Below are 12,924 nucleotides of genomic sequence, written 5' to 3'. Positions count from 1 at the left end.
TGATATATTTAAAGATTTCTTTATTGTTGGCCTTGACGTTGTTAGCAATATGCTCTTCAAATTGCTTTTTTGCATCTCTTATTGTCTGCATCACCTTTGTGCAAGCTTGTGCTCCCTTTCATTTTCCTCACTTGGGCAAGGCTTCCATTTTCTGAAAGAAGCCCTCTTTTCTCTAATAGCTCTCGTAACACTGCTTGTTAACCATGCCAGCAACCTCTTGGACTAGGTACTACCATTCCTAACTTGTGGTATACATTTTAGCTGGGCTACTATTATTGTGGTTTGAGTGATCTCCAGGCATATTTATTTATTTATTTGCATTTATATCCCGCCTTTTTTCCTCTTGCAAGGAACCCAAGGCAGCTTACATTCTTCTCCTCCTCCTCTCCATTTTATCCTCACAACAACAACCCTGGCTGGGCTGAAGAGTCTGTGACTGGCCCAAGGTCACCCAGTGAGCTTCCATGGCCAAGTGGGGACTAGAACCCGGATCTCCCAGCTCCCAGTCCAACACTCTAGCCAGTACACCACGCTGGCTCTCAATCTTTTGAAGAGATTTAATCCTTTTGACTTCAGTTCACCTCGGCCAGCAGTGTCTACTCTGAATAGCAGTGGCTTTGCTGGGCCTCGGGCAGAGAAAGGTCTTCCCCCAGGCCTGCTACCCGAGATCCTTTAGGTAGGAAATGTCGGGGCCTTTTCGCTGAGGGCCTTGTGGGTGTAAGCCAGCCTGTGTTCTACCACTGAGCGATAGCTGGGCCCCCATAATGTGTTTGGGAAGGCAGGGGAAGTTTGGTTTGAGTCAGTTGGGAGGGGGGTTGTCACCTGGCAGTTGCAAAACACAAAAAGGAGTCACATAATGTCTTGTGCTCATTTTGCCAGTGCCTGCAGGATCATGTCCAAGTGACCAGAAAAGCTGCAGGTGGACTGAGGCAAAGCAGGTAGGCAGAGGTGGAGTCGGTAGCCTACTTGGGTGACCAAAGCCAAGGCTGCAGTTCTGAGTTGAGTGGTGCCTTCTCGGTGAAAGTTTGCCAGTACTGCTCCCTGCTTTTTGATGTTCCTAGACTTTGTCTTCCTAGACCGGTATTGTCTCTTACTCCCACAGAGAGCGGCTCTCCAGGTCTTTCAGATCACTAGTGGCAGTGTCTTTCCTGTTACAGGCTTCGTCGTATTTTCTCTCTTTTTGTGCCCCATTTCTATTTATATGCATCAGGTAAAATCCTGAAAAGGTTAATTGCTGTTAAAAGCCTATAACTTAACTGTGGACTGCATCCATTAATTTCAAGGTGGCTGTGCCCATAGCTATGGGTTCTTATAATTGCTGTGCAATTTGGCCTCCTCTTGATATCCCATAATGATTCCCCATCAACATAGCATTTTCTTTGGTAATATTAACATTTGCATTCATGTCATGAGATGGATTGAGCATGCTCGCTGGTCTAAGAACTTCATAAACGATACAAATCAATGCAGCTTCCCACATTACTGATGGAAACGTTTTTGCCAGCAGAAATCCTTCATGATGAAATCTAGGAATTTAATAACTATATGTTTTAGGAATATTAATTTGAGTAATAGGATGAAATAAGATACTGGCAATGGTAGGCAAAATGATCTCCAAAGCAGTGTTTTGTTTTGTTTTTGGAGCTGGCTGTAGATAATTTTGAACTGGAAACTAGAGGTAGTAGGAAATAGAGAGAGGTTTGCTGATCCATCTTGTTCATATAATCTTTGTTTGCCTGCTTAATGTGGACAAACAGAAGACTTTTCGTTATGCAAGGAAGCGGAATTGCTTGTTCTGTTTTTGGCATTAGTTTGAGTATGTCATTTCATTGGTAAGCATTGTGGCCAGTCTGTAGCTGCCTTTGAGGCAGTTGACCAAATCCTTTGTGTAGGACTGTCTGTGTCTGATTTTATGTTTAGGTTTTTTCTTACTAAAAACACAAACATTCAAACTTGACAACTTAAAATGAACATCAAAACATTCACAATATCAACTCAAAATGTGCTTCCTCATTTCAAAGAGAGGGTTTCTCTTGGCACCATCTTGTGTTTCACTCCAATAGGAGCTAAACCATTATCCTGCATTGTCTTGCAGGAGAATGAGTTACTTGTTCTCCTTTAATTTGATCATAATGTACTGTTTTACTCATGAAAGCAAGACCCCTGAGTTGGAATAGCCATCTTTTCACAACTTGCATTTTCCTGAGAAGCAATACTCTTTCCCTTATTTGACCAAGCTGGGTGGAAGTACAAATGTTAAATACATGAGTCCGTTGTAAGACTTCCTGTGGCTCAGTTTTACACAATTGCTGTGTTGTGGTAGTTTCATGTTTTTTTTATTTATTTAATTTTTGTACGTCTGCTAAGAAAAGGTGCTCAAGGCAGCTTAGAATAAAATCCAGATTAACAAAATCGTAATTAAATCATAGTATAAAAACAAATACATTAAAAACACAATTAAAAACACAATAAAAGAAATAAACCACCAACCAATTACAGACCCCTTCAGCAAAAAAACAGCTTATATGCCAAAAGCCTGCCTGAATAAAAACGGCTTTCCTGAAGGACAACAGGAGGGAGTAAGCCTAGTCTCCCTCAGGAGCAGCCACCAAGAAAGCCCTCTCCTTTGTCGCCACCAAATACGCCTCTGAAGGTGGCGGTACCACAAGAGCCTCCCCCAAAGATCTCAAGACCTGGGCTGGCTCGTATGGGAGGAGGTGGCCTTTTGGGTAGAAAGCTGTTCCCAAGCTATGTAGGGCTCTATGGGTCATAATCGGTACTTTGAATTGTGCTTGGAAACAGATTGCTAGCCAGTGAAGCTGTTGTAACAAGAGAGTCACGTACTCCCTGTAACTGGTCCTGTTCAGCAGCATGGTCGCAGCATTCTGGACCAGCTGAAGTTCATAGCATCATAGAATAGTAGGGTTGGAAGGGGCCCACAAGAACGTCGAGTGCAACCCCCTGCTCAGTGCAGGAATCCAAGTCAGAGCATCCCTGACAGGTGGCTGTCCAGTCTCGTCTTGAATGCCTCCAGGGTGGGAGAGCCCACCACCTCCCTGGGTCATTGGTTCCATTGTCACATTGCTCTAACAGTCAGGAAGTTTTTCCTGATGTTCAGCCGGAATCTGGCTTCCTGTCACTTGAGCCCATTATTCCGTGTCCTGCACTCTGGGATGATCGAGAAGAGATCCTGGCCTTCTTCTCTGTGACAACCTTTCAAGGACTTGAAGAGTGCTATCCTATCTCCCCTCAGTCTTCTCAAGGCTAAACAGGCCCAGTTCTTTCAGTCTCTCTTCATAGGGCCTTGTTTCCAGTCCCCTGATCATCTTTGTTGCCCTCCTCTGAACCCTCTCCAGTTTGTCTGCATCCTTCTTCAAGTGTGGTGCCCAGAACTGGACACAGTACTCCAGATGAGGCCTAACTAGGACTTCCCAGGATTTGGAAGCGATGCTTCTATTAATGCAGCCCCAAATAGCATTTGCCTTTTTTGCAGCCACATCACATTGTTGGCTCATATTCAGTTTTTCTAAACGTTTTCAAAGACACCCCCACACAGAGCACATTACAGTAGTCCAAATGGGATGTAACTACGGCATGTGTGACTGTGGCCCTATCTGATACCTCTAGTGCACTAGCCTCAGCAAATGCACTCCTGGTCACAGTTGAAATCTGGGCATCCATGCTGGATCTAAGAGTACACCCGAACTGTGAGCCTAAGTCTTCTAGGGGAGCGTAACCCCATTCAGCACAGACGGAGTCCCTATTCCCTGACCTGACTTTCGACTAATGAGGAACTCCTCGGTCTTATCTGGATTAAGCGTCAATTTGTTCCCCCTCATCCAGTCCATTACCAACATCAGATACTGATTTAGAACTAGAACAGCTTCCTTGGATTTAGATGGAAAAGGGATGTCTCTTTGCCCAGGATAATCCACCACTACGGAGAAACGCACGACTTGGTTCCGATTTCACAGTGCTGAAAGGAATCTGACTGCTGGATGCAGCGGTGGTGCAGGGCCTGCAAACCAGCAGCCGTTTGCAGAACTATGTGCTGGAGAGATAAACTTTGAGATGGGAATGTTCATTTTGAACCACTGTTCCTCCCGAGTGTGTGTGAACGAAAGGATTTTCTTGCATATGGCTTCTCTGGGGCCCAACTCTGTAACAACGGTCTAGGTGGAAGGCTCTGGCAGGAACACACTGCTTTGTCTGGCTGAAGTGGACGGAAGAGCAGAATTGATTTTCTAATGATGGGAGGAGGAATGAGCCTCCAGCAGTAGGTGTGGGGAGGGCTGAAGGGCCCTGGCCCCACTTGCAGAATGTTCTGCCTTCAAGACATCTCTAGTCCTCTCAGTTATAGAGGCAGAAAGAGAAATACGCAGTTAGAAAAAGTCTACCTGATTACCTTAGGAAGTGCAATCCTATGCACATTTGGTTGGGTGTATTTATTTCTTTATTTCATTTATATCCCGCCTTTTTTCCTCCTTAAGGAACTCAAGGCGGCTTACATAATCCTCCTCCATTTTATCCTCGCAACAACAACCCTGTGAGGTGGGTTGGGCTGAGAGTCTGTGACTGGCCCAAAGTCACCCAGTGAGCTTCCATGGCTGAGTGGGGACTAGAACCCAGATCTCCTGACTCCCAGTCCAACACTCTAGCCATTACACCACACTGGCTCTCACCACACTGAGTGTAAGCCCTAATGTCATCGTGCTTATGCTGGGTGAAAATGTAAGAAGGAAAATCTGTTCCAAACAAATTGTGGTATCGGTATTGAATATAATGAAATAGCGTGTGTTTAGGTATTTGCTCTCCTTCATGGATCACTGCCTTGTTGTGGCGAAGGGGCTTGCGTAACTCAGTGAAGCCATAAGCTATGCTGTGCAGGGCCACCCAAGACGGACAGGTCATGGCGGAGAGTTCTGACAAAATGTGGTCCACTGGAGAAAGAAATGGCAACCCACTCCAGTATTCTTGCCAAGAAAACCCCATGGAACGTATCACAAGGCTAAAAGAGATGACGCCGGAAGATGAGCCCCTCAGGTCGGAAGGTGTCCAATACGCTACTGGGGAAGAGCAGAGGGAATTTCCAAGTAGCTCCAGAAAGAGTGAAGCGGCTGGGCCAAAGCCGAAAGGACACTCAGCTGTGGATGTGTCTGGTGGTGAAAAGAAACTCCGATGCTGTAAAGAACAATATTGTTTAGGAACCTGGAATGTCAGATCAATGAATCAAGGTAAGCTGGAGGTGGTCAAACATGAGATGGCAAGATTGAACATCGACATTTTGGGAATCAGCGAACTAAAATGGACAAGCATGGGCGAATTTAATTCAGGTAACCATCATATGTACTACTGTGGGCAAGAATCCCTTAGAAGAAATGGAGTAGCACTCATAGTCAACAAAAGGGTGGGAAAAGCAGTAAAAAAAGGTAAAGGTGTCCCCAACCTGTCGTGTCCGACTCTAGAGTGCGGTGCTCATCCCTGTTTCTAAGCTGAAGAGCCAGCGCTGTCCGAAGACGCTTCCGTGGTCATGTGGCCGGCATGACTGAACACCGAGGTGCACGGAACGCTGTTACCTTTCCCGCTGAGGCGGTACCTATTTATCTACTTGCAATTTCTTGCTTTCGAACTGCTAGGTTGGCAGAAGCTGGGACTGAAAACGGGAGCTCACTCGGTCACGCAGCACTCGGGTCTCGAACTGCTGACTTGCCGACCTTCCAGTCTGCAGTTCAGCGTCTTAACCACTAAGCCACCGCGGCCCACCGGGAAAAGCAGTACTGGGTACAATCTCAAAAACGATAGAATGATCTCAGTACGAATCCAAGGCAAACCATTCAACATCACAGTCATTCAAGTCTATGCCCCAACCACTGATGCCGAAGAAGCTGAGGTCGATCGGTTCTATGAAGACCTACAACACCTTCTAGAACTAACATCCAAAAAAAGATGTCCTCTTCATCATAGGGGATTGGAATGCTAAAGTAGGAAGTCAAGAAATCACCGGGATAACAGGCAAGCATGGCCTTGGTGTACAAAATGAAGCAGGACAAAGGCTAATAGAGTTTTGCCAAGAGGACACGCTGATCATAGCAAACACTCTTTTCCAATAGCACAAGAGGCGACTTACACATGGACATCACCAGATGGTCAATATCGAAATCAGATTGATTATGTCCTTTGCAGCCAAAGATGGAGAAGCTCTATACAGTCAGTAAAAACAAGACCCGGAGCTGACTGTGGCTCAGATCATGAGCTGCTTCTTGCAAAATTTTGTCTTAAATTGAAGAACGTAGGGAAAACCACTAAACCATTCCGGTATGACCTAAATCATATCCCTTATGAATGTACAGTGGAGGTGAGGAATAGATTTGAGGGATTAGACCTGATAGACAGAGTGCCTGAGAAACTATGGACGGAGGTCTGTAACATTGTTCAGGAGGCAGCAACTCAATCCATCCCAAAGAAAAAGAAATGCCAGAAAGCCAAGTGGCTGTCTGAGGAGGCTTTACAAGTAGCTGAGGAAAGAAGGGAAGCGAAAAGCAAGGGAGAAAGGGGAAGATACATCCAACTGAATTCAGAGTTCCAGAGAATAGCAAGGAGTGACAAGAAGGCCTTCTTAAATGAACAATGCAAAGAAATCGAGGAAAACAACAGAATGGGAAGGACTAGAGATCTCTTCAAGAAAATCGGAGATCTCAAGGGAACGTTTTGTGCAAAGACGGGCATGATAAAGGACAAAGAAGGCAGGGACCTAACTGAAGCAGATGTGGTTAAGAAGAGGTGGAAAGAATACACAGAAGAACTATACAGGAAAGATCTGAATGTCCCTGATAGCCATGATAGTGCGGTCACTGAACTTGAGCCTGACATCCTCGAGAGTGAAGTCAAGTGGGCCTTAGGAAGCATTACTAACAACAAAGCTAGCGGAGATGACAGTCTTCCAGCTGAGCTATTTAAAATCCTAAAAGATGATGCTGTGAAAGTGCTGCACTCAATATGCCAACAAATTTGGAACACTCAACAGCGGCCACAAGACTGGAAAAGGTCAGTTTACATTCCAATTCCAAAGAAGGGCAACGCCAAAGAGTGTTCAAACTACTGTACAATTGCGCTCCTTTCACATGCCAGCAAGGTGATGCTCAAAATCCTACAAGCTAGGCTTCAGCAGCATGTGAACTGAGAACTACCGGAAGTACAAGCGGGGTTTCAAAGAGGCAGGGGAACTAGAGATCAAATCACCAACTTTTGCTGGATCACGGAGAAAGCAAGAGAATTCCAGAAAAATGTCCATTTCTGCTTCATTGACTACACTAAAGCCTTTGATTGTGTGGATCACAACAAACTGTGGCAAATTCTTCAAGAGATGGGAGTACCAGACCACCTTACCTGTCTCCTGAGAAACCTGTACGAGGGTCAAGAAGCAACAGTCAGAAGCAGACATGGAACAACCGATTGGTTCAAAATTGGGAAAGGAGTACGACAAGGCTGTATATTGTCGCCCTGCTTATTTAACTTATATGCAGAGTACATCATGAGAAATGCCGGGTTGGATGAATCAGAGGTCGCAATTAAGATTGCCGGGAGAATTCTCAACAACCTCAGATACGCAGACGATACCACCCTAATGGCAGAAAGCGAAGAGGATCTAAAGAGCCTCTTGTTGAGGGTGAAAGTGGAGAGTGCAAAAGCTGGTTTGAAACTCAACATTAAAAAAACGAAGATCATGGCATGTGGCCCCATCACTTCCTGGCATATAGAAGGGGAAGAAATGGAAGCAGTGACAGATTTTACTTTCTTGGGCTCCAAGATCACCGCAGACGGTGACTGTAGCCATGACATTAAAAGACTCTTGCTCCTTGGGAGGAAAGCTATGGCAAACCTAGACAGCATAGGAAGAAGCAGAGACATCACCTTGCCGACAAAGGTCCGTCTAATCAAAGCTATGGTTTTCCCAGTAGAAATGTATGGCTGTGAGAGCTGGACTATAAGGAAGGCTGAGCGCCAAAGAATTGATGCTTTCGAACTGTGGTGCTGGAGAAGACTCTTACGCGTCCCCTGGACTGCAAGGAGGTCAAATCAGTCCATCCTAAAGGAAATCAACCCTGAGTGCTCATTGGAAGGACAGATACTGAAGCTGAAGCTCAAATATTTTGGCCACCTAATGCGAAGAGAAAACTCCCTGGAAAAGACCCTGATGCTGGGAAAGACTGAAGGCAAAAGGAGAAGGGGACGGCAGAGGATGAGATGGCTAGATAGCATCACCGATGTGATGAATATGGACTTGAGCACACTCGGGGAGAGAGCGCAGGACAGGAAGGCCTGGTGTGCTATGGTCCGTGGGGTCACGAAGAGCTGGACATGGCTTAACCGCTGAACAACAACAAGGTATTTGCTGTTCGGCATTGATTCTATGATACCCCTGCCCCAATCACAAAACATCTGCTTATTGGTGTGTAGAACGGGGTCTGGGGGAAAATATGCAGGATTCAACTACTGAGACAGAAAGAATGAGCAGATGGCCAAAAGATTATAGCCCAGATCCAGCACATGATTTGCAGAGCAAGTCATTCACCATCATGCAAAATAGTATCTACCTCTTTGGCTGCATTAAGTATGTCTGAAGTATTGAAAACAAGACCAGAGCAGAGAGAAAGCAGCCAACTATGTTCATGAACCAAAAATAAAATTCCACCTCCATTCTTCTTACAGGAGCCCTCCCCTTCCCCTCCTCCGGGTTGTTTAGGCTGTGTCAGACCCAGCAATGTGAGCACATGGCAGCTTTGCTTTTCACGGTCCTGGAAAGGAGCGCGGAGTGCTTCCTGTACATGCTTGCTCTATTCTAAGTAAGTGTGAGGCAGCACATCATTGCAAAATGGCCTCCTTTCCTTAGCGCTCCCACATGCCCCAGCGCCTGTCTGCTGTCGCCTCCCCCATCTCAAGTCTTCTCTGCTTCCTGCTTCTTGGAGCTGTGGCAGTTGCACCGAGGAGGGCTTTGGCTTTGGCTTAAATAAGCCACAATGAGCCATGGGATCACGCAGACCCAGTCAGTGACTTTGGGACTGTGGTGCGGTGCACATGCCCTGGCGCTGATGGCTACCCTCGGTGCACTGGAAGCTCTGCTGGTTTGTCTCCCTGTGGTTGCTTTTGCCCTCCGTATAAGCCACACTTGCGTTTCCAAGCTTTTCTCTACAGTTAAGAGGCCCGGGTGCCTTTTTTAAAGTAAAACTTGTAGGTTGCTGAGCTGTATACTAAGCAGTGCCTTGCTTCCCCCCCCCCCCGAATCCTCAGTAATGCTTCCTCTCTGGCAGTGTCTGTGATGCTCCTCCCGGATCAGCTGTGCATTGCACTGAGAGCCTGTCCAGATGTTCTGTGTGGCTTTGCGAATCTCAGCATCTAGGCCACAGTTCGTGCTCCAATTTTTCATAATTTCTGCTCCCCTGCCCCATCCCTCCCTTGAGCGGATTGAGCAGCCACCACAGCGCAGGAGATGATCATCTGGTGCAGTTCTCTCTTCTTGACGGTGCTCCGTTCTTTAGGCTGCCAGGTTTGCTGACAGCGTTTGTGTCTGCTTCGGACGAAATTGGATGCTGCAGCACTAATTGCTCAGGAATTGTGGGATGGCAGCTTTCTTGTGCCTAGGTGTTCGGCCAGACAACTAAGGGTTGTTCCCCCCCCCCCCCGTTTGCTCTTAATTGGAGAGCACCTATTCAATATTTTGGTGGAGAGCAGCCAGGGAAAAGCATTACTAACTGTGGAGGGCTTAGTGTAAAGAGTGGTGCAAGTTGCAGTTGGGGCTGTCATGTTGCCACCCCCACCCCTCAATCTGATGCCTCTGCACTGTTGGAGAGTGGGGGAGATCCAGGGGAATCAATGCAGTTGGCATGACATCTCTTGCTGGGAATTGGGCAGCCCCTCACCCAGTGGCGGGTCGGTCTGCCGTCCCCAGGACAGGGGAAGCCACAGTTCCTTACCAAGCCAGGCTAAGACTAAGTTCCTCACCGAGGCAGGCCAAGACTAAGACTAAGAAGGCTGGTGAATAAGGCTTGCAGGCTCCCCGCCCCACCTGCAGTGGCCCCCTTTCCTGCTAAGCTGATACTGAGCACAGTGAGCAATAAGTCATCTCCTTATTTCCTACGGTGGAAAGATGGGTTTTCTGGTCAAGGAAATGTTCCTTAGTAATAGGAAAAGTTCCACATGGTAACGAACTGTGTGCCAATTACTTATCTAAGACCTCTTCCGAATTTTGCTTCTAGGCTACCCTCACAGGCCAGTCCTTGGTGCTGTTTGCTCAGCCCTTCCCTCCACTAAAAAGGCTGGGGGCCCTTGGAGGCTGGATGGGCGTGGCAAATGCAAGGCTCCAGAGATGGATGGGGGCCCATGGGGGGGGCAGGTAGGCGCAGCAGGGGAGAGCAGTTGCCCCCACACCCTCCTTGTGGGCTTCCCAGAAACACTTGCCTGGCCACTGTTGGAAACAGGATGGTGGGCTGACCGAAGGACGATATAGCCCTAGCAGCTGCCATCCAGAGGTTCACTGCCTCTGAACATGGAGGTTCCACTGAGTTTTCTTGGCTAATAGCTGTTGATAGACCACCCCTCCTCAAATGTATCCAGTCCTTTTCTAAAAAAGACATCTAAGCCGTCACTGCCTGCCACCTTCATTGTGGAAAGGCTACAACTCAATGGTGGAGCCCTGCTTTGCATGCAGAACATCCCAAGCTCAATCCCCAGCAGCATCTCCAGGTAGGGCTAGAAAAACTCCTGCCTGAAGCCCTGGGGAGTGGCTGCTGCCAGTCAGTGTCGACAATACTGGGCTAGATGGACCAAGGGTCTGACTTGGTATAGGGCAGCTTCTGATGTTCCTATGACCTGAATTCCCCTCTGTTTAAAACCTTTTCATCCTGCTTTTCTACCTTACAGGCCTCCTAGTTGGCTCACTGGAAGTTGTTAAAGGAGTAGCACAAGTTAGCTGCCCCTCTCATAGTGAAATCTGTTCTTGATATGGTGCGGTATATAAATATTGTAAATAAATAAATAAGATTCCTCCAGACATGACTGCCAGCACTGATCTGGTTTTCTCCTCCCCACTGCCAATACCCCCTTCCCTTGCTCCTGAAAACGGATGGCAGGAAGGCCTGGCAGATGCTGGTCTTTGCAGGGAGGGAGGGAAGGGGCACGGTGGGCCACGATCCAAGGGCAGCCATCAGCTGCTGCCTCTTCCTCTCGGTGGCAGCAAGGGGAAGGAGAGAGTCCTCACTAAGCCCAAGTGTTCTGACTAAGAGTTCTACCATTTCTGAGCAGAATTCAAAGTGTTGGTGATGACCCATGAAGTCCTAAATGGCTTGGGACCCCCCACCCCAGTACCCAACAGACCATCTTCTGCCTGATGAGCCTGCCCGATCTGCAGCCATCATCTGAAGCCCCCAGCCACCTGAGGTTAAGTGGGTGGTACCCTTGGGGTGGGGGAGAGGGCCTTTTCAGTTGTGGCCCCCATCTGTGGGAAGCATTCCTAGAGGGGCTCACTGAGGCCAACTCCGATGTCATTTCAGCACCAAGCAAAGAGCTATTTATTTGCCCAGGGTTTTTATCATCTAGTATAAGCTGGCTGTAGGTTCTGTTTTTATCTCTCCCATTCCACTGTATGGTGGGTTGTTAGCTTCTCTTCTTGGCTGCCTTCCCTATGTGATTGTTCTTGGGTTTATATTTATTGTTTCGTGTTTCTGTTACCTTGTTGTAAGCTGCCATTAGGGTTTAGTGAAGAGCTGCATAAAATACGTTAAATAATAAATACAAGAACAGTATTACACGAGAGGGCAAAAACATCTCTCTGCTCTCTCCATATCAGTCGTAATTTTATCAGCCTCTGTTCTAGGCTCCCACAAGTAGGGGTGCACGAAAGTTACTTACCTGGTCTCGCAGCTTGCTTTGCGGTGGGGGGGAGGCACTTCGCTGCTCCCCCCGAAGTTCAGGCCAGGAGGGGAGGCTTCCTGCCTCGCCTGGCCGAAATTCAGGCCGGGGAGAAGCGCCCCGTCTCCCCGGCCGCGAACTTCAAAAAAAAAAACAAAAAACGCCCCTGTGATAGGCTACGTAACGATTAATGTAGCCTATCACGGCTGACTTTGCAAATCTAGCCGTGATAGGCTACGTTAATCGTTACGTAGCCTATCACAGGGGCGTTTTTTTTTTCTTTTTACTTTGCTGGTAATGGCAGCGGCGGCAGCCGGTCGAAAGACCGGCTGCCGCCCCCACCCCTGACGAAGACCTGCCGAACCGCCGCTGGGACCCGCCGCCGGGAGGGACATTCGTGAAAGGTAAGTCCCATCCCGGGGGGGGGGGCGGGGGGGTGGAGAAGTTCTCCCCGAACAACCTTTGGAGGACCGAATGCGTTGGCGCTCGGCCCCCCGAAGTTTCGGGGAGAAATTCTCTCCCATCCCTACCCACAAGCTGATTCCCGCCTGGTGTGTTGGTGTAGAACTCCCAGCATCCCCCAACCAGTCATGCCTGGTGTTTCCAATGCAGGTGCTTCTTCACCGTTGTACAAGCCATACTCCAGGGAGGGATGCTGTACAGCAGGTCCGCAACCTTTTTGGGCCCGAGGGCACATTTGGAATATTGAGAATGTGTTGTGGGTGCCATGACAATATGGCTCCAATGGGAGCATGCCTGTGACGGTTTGAGGCCTACAGAGGCGAAGTAAAAAGCTCAGGTCTAGAGGCCTGGGCGGTTTTGTTGGGAGTATTTGGGAAGAATAGTTAACCCTCAGAAGACTAGTTTCATTTCCATGGTTAAGTTTCATTTTCCTGAGTTAGGTTTCATTTTTCCAAGTTTGAAACAGTACTTTCGGTTTGGGGGAAGCAGGGGAGATAAAGGGAGAGAGTGCCAGTGAGAGGAAGACCAGAGCTGGAAGAGAGAGCAGGAAAAAGCAGC

General features: G+C 47.8%; 1 protein-coding gene and 1 long non-coding RNA gene across 2 annotated transcripts in view; both read left to right on the top strand.

Annotated features, from left to right (window-relative positions):
- LOC146351847 (uncharacterized) overlaps nucleotides 1-12,924 on the top strand; it is a 1,244,848-nt gene that overhangs the window by 638,175 nt on the left and 593,749 nt on the right. The gene's annotated exons all lie outside the window — the stretch shown is intronic.
- Nucleotides 1-12,924, top strand: part of LOC146351853 (uncharacterized) — a 121,061-nt gene that overhangs the window by 35,867 nt on the left and 72,270 nt on the right. The gene's annotated exons all lie outside the window — the stretch shown is intronic.

This window comes from Heloderma suspectum, chromosome 2 (assembly GCF_057233095.1).
Source record: "Heloderma suspectum isolate Gila_16-S chromosome 2, 16-S_ref, whole genome shotgun sequence".
Classification (NCBI taxonomy): domain Eukaryota; kingdom Metazoa; phylum Chordata; class Lepidosauria; order Squamata; family Helodermatidae; genus Heloderma; species Heloderma suspectum.
The sequence above is the reverse complement of the archived record's forward strand: the minus strand, read 5'-3'. Positions and strand labels throughout refer to the sequence as shown.